Here is a 6,504-nt window from a genome sequence, read left to right as displayed (position 1 = left end):
TATCGGAGCTAGATGACCTACCAATATATTACCAATCTATTTTATCAACACCTTTAAACCTACAAAAATGAACCTATGGTTACTCTTAATGGCCAAATGTGCCAAAGACGTGATAAGAACGAGGGAATATTATACAAAGTAAAGAGTTTACGGAGGCTAGTTGTTTACATAAACTGTTCTTAACCAATAACGAATCTTCTATGAAAAAGCATTTCTGTTTGTGCTAATGGAGCCTGATGGTTCGTACAGCAAGCAACATAGCACAATATTGAACCAACTAAATCGATGTAATAGCTGATGACTTTTGGTAGATAATTGATTTTGATACCACTGTTCGATGGTGAATTGTGTGTTAGTCGAGGTATGTCTTGATGATTGCCATTGACAAGAGATTTGTGTGGCACTGATGTGTATAAAATCGTACAGGCAGAGTTTGGTCGGTACAACAAAATTTAAACAACACATATCAAACGTTCCTGCGTTTGTTACACATTTATACGAAACTTAGGAACTCATGTCGTGTTGAATATAGAACGAGTGCAGTGAACTGGATATCTCAGACCCTTACTATACTTTCTTGCCTTATTTTATTGTAGTCATTACGTGACAGCTCATAAAAACCGTCGGTCTTACCGGCGAGATAAGACAATGATCAACACATGAAGACAGAGTACTAAGTGTAGCCGGGGGAAACCCTATAGTTTGAGGGCTACTGAGGGCAACAGGAATCACCACGTACTTGGCAGCTACTAGCTAACATTTCCACGAAGTAAAACTTCAGTTCTCTGAATCGTACAAGAGATTCAGTCTAACTAAGGATTTTTGCGAGAGAACCCGTAGAAAACCCAGCTTTATCAACTGTTCAGTAGATAGATAAATTAAGAAACCAGCCCTAAAGCTAACTGGAGGATCTAATAATCGCTGGTCAGGTGCAACCGTGGTGGTGTACGGGAAAGGGGAGGGAAGTCCAGATGTTAATTTTCAGTTTGTCGGCTTTTAGTTAGATTTTATGGCATTTGTCAGTTAGTTGTAAGTAACTACCCTGCGAGCAGAAGTGTTTTTTCTGAACTTTCCGTGGGCCTCTGCTCGCAGGGTATAAGTAAACCGAATCCAAACCTTGTATTTTCAATTTCTGTACACAGATGTATGTATATGTATAAGGTTACTGACAGATGTATACAGATCTGTGTATACACCGCATGACATATAATGTCAAGCGCTCTTATTTGACACGTAGAAGCAACCATACATAAAGCAAATAAAGTCCTTGGTTTACTTAAAAGTACCGTGGGAAGCGAAAAAAGGAAATCTTTTCGACACTCTATAATTCACTGATTCGTCCGATTCTTGAATACGCAGTATGGGTACCGCACCACAAAGGAGAGCGTCACGCATTGCATTAGGTCAAAGACAACAAGAGATGCTATATAAAGATAGACGCAAAATATTCCAATGGAACTCTCTAGTACGTAGAATGGAATTCTTCTCTCTGGTTGCCAATGCTATACAAGATAGTATTCAAAATGAACGGGTTAGAATTCAGTGATTATTCTAACATTGTAAAAGCACTAAAACGAGAGCCAATCCCAGATATAAATCCGATGAATGAAAAAGGAAACCGTGTTAGGTATGCCATAAGCAATGTTTGTTGTGCAGGGAAAGATTATTTGATGGCTAAAAAAACGCATCTATAAGCCGGCCCCCGCATAACCCTCTCGCTGGCCCTTCCAGGCAACCTTCAGGCGAGATCTAATGACCGGTACCGGTTGGATGATTATATGCGGTCAGTACTGGCAATTAATGAAGGAAATTTGGTACTTTGTTTAAACATAAAAATGATTAAAATGCTTTTTGGGGTCCAACACCTGTCTGACATGCAAATCCTGTTATGTTATTGACTAAGGTAAGTGCTATTGAGCCAAAAAATAAGTTTGGGAGTTTTACACTTGCTTGTTAAAAGAATCTTCCATCCGACTGATTGTTTTCCCGGGTTTTACATGTTTTAGGCAATTGAAATATTACATTTGTTTTCAACCGTCTAATTAAATGGATAGATGACATTTGATGTTTGATTACTCTTGAAACGTGCCACTTATCATTTCCTCAGTTATTTCCAACCATCATTTGGTAATTGGATTTATCGCAAGATCTGATCCCTTCTCTCACTCTCTATCTGTTCAGATTGACATGTCTATAGGTTGGATTGTCTTCGAGAAGCTTCATACTGACAAATTTTTTTTTCCATTCAATTCAGTCATGGTTATGAGAGAGAAAATTAATGTTTTTACAGACTAAGCTAGACATCAGTTTTCTAATTACTATTTCTTATCGTATGAAAACAAGATAAAGAACGATCAATTAGCTATTAAAAATTATCGATATAAGATTTTAGTAAGGCTACCATCACGCACAAGTTTAGATAATGGTATGCTTTGAATTCACAAGTAAACCTCTTAGCTCCTCCCATTAGCATTTGTACCTCTGTTTGCGCCCTACACGCTTTTTACCCCTTAGCACTAATTTGTCGTATGTACTCGACTAATTCATTAATAGGCAGTCATGTGTGTCGTCAATGTCAGTCTAATGGCAATTTTATAAATTGGAATAAAGTTACTTGATAGTTCCAAAAATGAAATTTAAAAATGGAGGTTATTTTTTGAGCAAAACGGGAGGAAAACTGGACTATTTCGAAGAAAACCGAGTGAGCGCGCTGTATCATTAGCTTTCCGCGATTACTGAAACATTCAGGGATAAAAACCACAGGTTTCCGATTTTCTGAAACTTTTTCTCTGACGTCAAAACGAAAATGCTGATGTGAAAAGGCTATGCTCTTATGAAGGTTTAAAGACATACGCCGCCGTCAAAATGCGTGAGCTTCAATTTCGTAAACAAAAGAATTTTTTTTTGCAAAATTAGCTGTCATTCATTCCCATGTCATGTCAATTTCTTTTCATCTTGACGTATATATTTTATACATCTCTTTTGACGACTTTTCGCATACGATATTTCGAGTTTATTTGAGGGAAAGTTGAACTGAATTTTAAACATTTAGCCAGATATGACGATATGACGAAAAATTGGCCGTGTATATAAGTTTACAGAACATTGAAGTATAGGTACAGGGAGCCCGGCTGTACATGAACAAATAAATCAAAAAAGTACTCTGAGTTTCCTGTGTTGATCCGGTAATCGTACTACCAGTGCTGGTCTTGATAGCGCACGCCCTAGTAAATAGTAAAAAGGAGAGAAGGATTGCAACAAATTTGAGTACCTATTGTAAAACCACCGTTAAAATAATTCACCGGGGTTATTTACCACCAAATTCGTATAGGTAATCGTATGGTTCCTCGTAAAGTTAAGGATTAATTTCACTTGTGTTTTCAAAGTTTTGAGATTGCCCGAGTCGCGAAGCACCAAACGATCACTTGATAAATAAACCTAACGAATGGAGAAGCGTTGTTGCGCCAACAGAACTTGGCCGGTAGATTTGAGCACGCGATTTTCATGCAAATTTGGGTCAAATGCGTTTTTATTAAACATCCCACCAGAATATAAAAAAATAAAAACCACATTCCTGAAGGGATGCGCAAACGCGGCGAAAAAGTGAAAGCACGTGTCATTTCTTGCCGGCTATATAATTCGACCAATAAAAGCCAGCTAATTGTTTTGCACAAGAATGAGCTTGCATATCATGAAGCAATAGATTGGTCGCATCAACCACCTGGTGTAAGGACAGAGTCTCTAATCTTGATGATTTACCTCTCCCAACTCCTCTACCACCACCGCATGCATGCAATACTACATGCCTACTTGTTGGGTACACATAGGTGTTACAATCCTTTGTATCCTATTACAAAGTCCTGTGGTGGTGCTACAGTTAAGCTGGCGGGTACGAGTACCATTACTACATATCCTACTGCATACTCCCTATTCTGACTACTCTGTTATTGATCCTCCGATTCATTTGTCGTCGTTATTCAGCTATTTGAGCTATAAAAAAGAGACAGAAAATACAACCACAATATAATGACATGTCATGGCATACTACATAACACCGCCTAGTAGATCATAAGCAAACCGTTAGGTACTGGAACTTGGCACATTTTGAAATAGGTTAACCACTAAATGACAGAAGTTTCTCAGCAAAAGTTTATAAGTGGACAAAGATATCGAGTTCTATCCCTGCAAACCACACCACACCACAACAACCAGTGTTGGATCTACTCTAGGAGGGGGGGAGGGGGAGGGAAGGGGTACTGCAAGCAGACTAGGCAATAAATAGTAATTGTACTAAATAGGTTAAATAGGTGAATCTATTATAACATAAGAACAAGCCTATATCGCTTCGAAAGCGATGATGTTTCGGCCCGTTATCTATTTATTGTTTGGCATTGTTTAATAAAGAACTTTGGTCTTGCTGTGGTAAATGAATGGGTCTCCTGTATTTTGAAAATGGCAGACAAGAGCGATTTCTCGGTACGCTTTCACGTTGCAAAGTCTTACGCAAATTTCGATGGAAACATTTGTTATAAAATTCTCTTGGACGAAACACATCGTAATTAAGTTTTTTGAAGATTTTAGTCGTTCTTGCTTTGAAACATCGTAGTGTTTTGGGGAAAATCAGGGCAACGTACATACATATAACGTCTCGCCGAACAAATGAGAGATCCGACAATAGATATAAACATTACAATGATCGAGTATCACAGAGAGCAGAGTACAAAGTGCAAAATATTTTGGCACATGAGCATTACTGTACGCGCTATGTTGTACGGAGCCCGATTAGTGCCATGCAAATTTCGTGATTGTTTTTACTTTTCTCGACTTTTTTCTCGACTTTTTTCTCGACTTTTTTCTCGACTTTTTTCTCGACTTTTTTCTCGACTTTTTTCTCGACTTTTTTCTCGACTTTTTTCTCGACTTTTTTCTCGACTTTTTTCTCGACTTTTTTCTCGACTTTTTTCTCGACTTTTCTCGACTTTTTTTGACCGCTGAACAACAGTAGAGCAGGCTCATTCTATGCTGAGAGCATGGACAATATGGCGAGCTGCAAATGCAAGTTCTGTATGGGGTAAAATACAGGTCAAAAATACGTGTAGTATACATGTATTATACAATATTTACATTATTTACAATATAAGTTAAATTTAGGATAGATTTTAAAGTTATCTTATTTACTTTTAAAGCAATTTATGGGCTTGCCCCAAGATATATATGTGAACTGGTTAGCATTAAGGATAACAATTCTTATAATCTTAGGTCTTCTAAAGGTTTGCTTTTGCAGCCGCCAAGCTTTTTGACCAAAAAGACACTAGGAGACCGTGCTTTTTCGGCGGCTGCTCCGAAGTTATGGAACAATTTACCTCAAGAGATACGTAACGAGAGACATTTTAATAGATTCAAGACGTTGTTAAAGACCCACCTTTTTAGACTAGCTCTTAATTAGATTTCCTTTTACTTAATATTTACAAATTAGTTTCCCATTTGTTTTAACGTGTTGGGCCCGGTTTGGACGTGGAATTTCGCGCGTGTCGGGTCTAGTGCAGATGGACAAACTAATGTTTGGTTTGTCTGCATTGGATTCGGCGCGTGCGGGATTCGACGTCTAAACTGGACCTTAGTTATTAAATCTTTTATATACTCTTTTTGTAGTTTTTTAGAGATTTTATGCCTTGTATTTTAGTGTACCTATATGTAATGCGCAGTTGATCATATTAACATCTTAAATTGCGCAATACAAATAATAAACTATTATTATTATTATTATTATATTTACATTATTTATTATTAGGTATTAAGAACCCAACTACACTAAGTTTGACACAGGTATTCGGACTCAAGCACGGGAGATGGTGGTGGGGGGGGGGGGGGGGGTACGTATGTGAAAAGTGATTGATTTTAAGAAAAATGATGAAAAGAAAAGAAAAATAAATAGCATAAAATAAATAAATAAATATTAAGGCAGTGGGTGATTGGAACGAGTTGAGCGTACGAGACTTATATGAGTATACTCATGGATATGTATCGTAGAAAGGTAGGTAGCAATGGTACAGTAAACGATAAAGTACGTCGTACAATGAATTTTGAGTTATGTTTGTATTCCTTAAACAACGGAGCCTGCAATACCAGCTAGTAAGTGGTCAAAAAAGTCGAGAAAAAAGTCGAGAAAAAAGTCGAGAAAAAAGTCGAGAAAAAAGTCGAGAAAAAAGTCGAGAAAAAAGTCGAGAAAAAAGTCGAGAAAAAAGTCGAGAAAAAAGTCGAGAAAAAAGTAGAGAAAAAAGTCGAGAAAAAAAGTCGAGAAAAAAGTCGAGAAAAAAGTCGAGAAAAAAGTCGAGAAAAAAGTCGAGAAAAAAGTCGAGAAAAAAGTCGAGAAAAAAGTCGAGAAAAAAGTCGAGAAAAAAGTCGAGAAAAAAGTCGAGAAAAAAGTCGAGAAAAAAGTCGAGAAAAAAGTCGAGAAAAAAGTCGAGAAAAAAGTCGAGAAAAAAGTCGAGAAAAAAGTCGAGA

This window comes from Actinia tenebrosa, unplaced genomic scaffold (assembly GCF_029948245.1).
Source record: "Actinia tenebrosa isolate PJP-AT-01 unplaced genomic scaffold, QUT_ActTen_1.0 PGA_scaffold11__36_contigs__length_13525064, whole genome shotgun sequence".
NCBI classification, from domain to species: domain Eukaryota; kingdom Metazoa; phylum Cnidaria; class Anthozoa; order Actiniaria; family Actiniidae; genus Actinia; species Actinia tenebrosa.
This window is presented reverse-complemented; position numbering follows the sequence as displayed.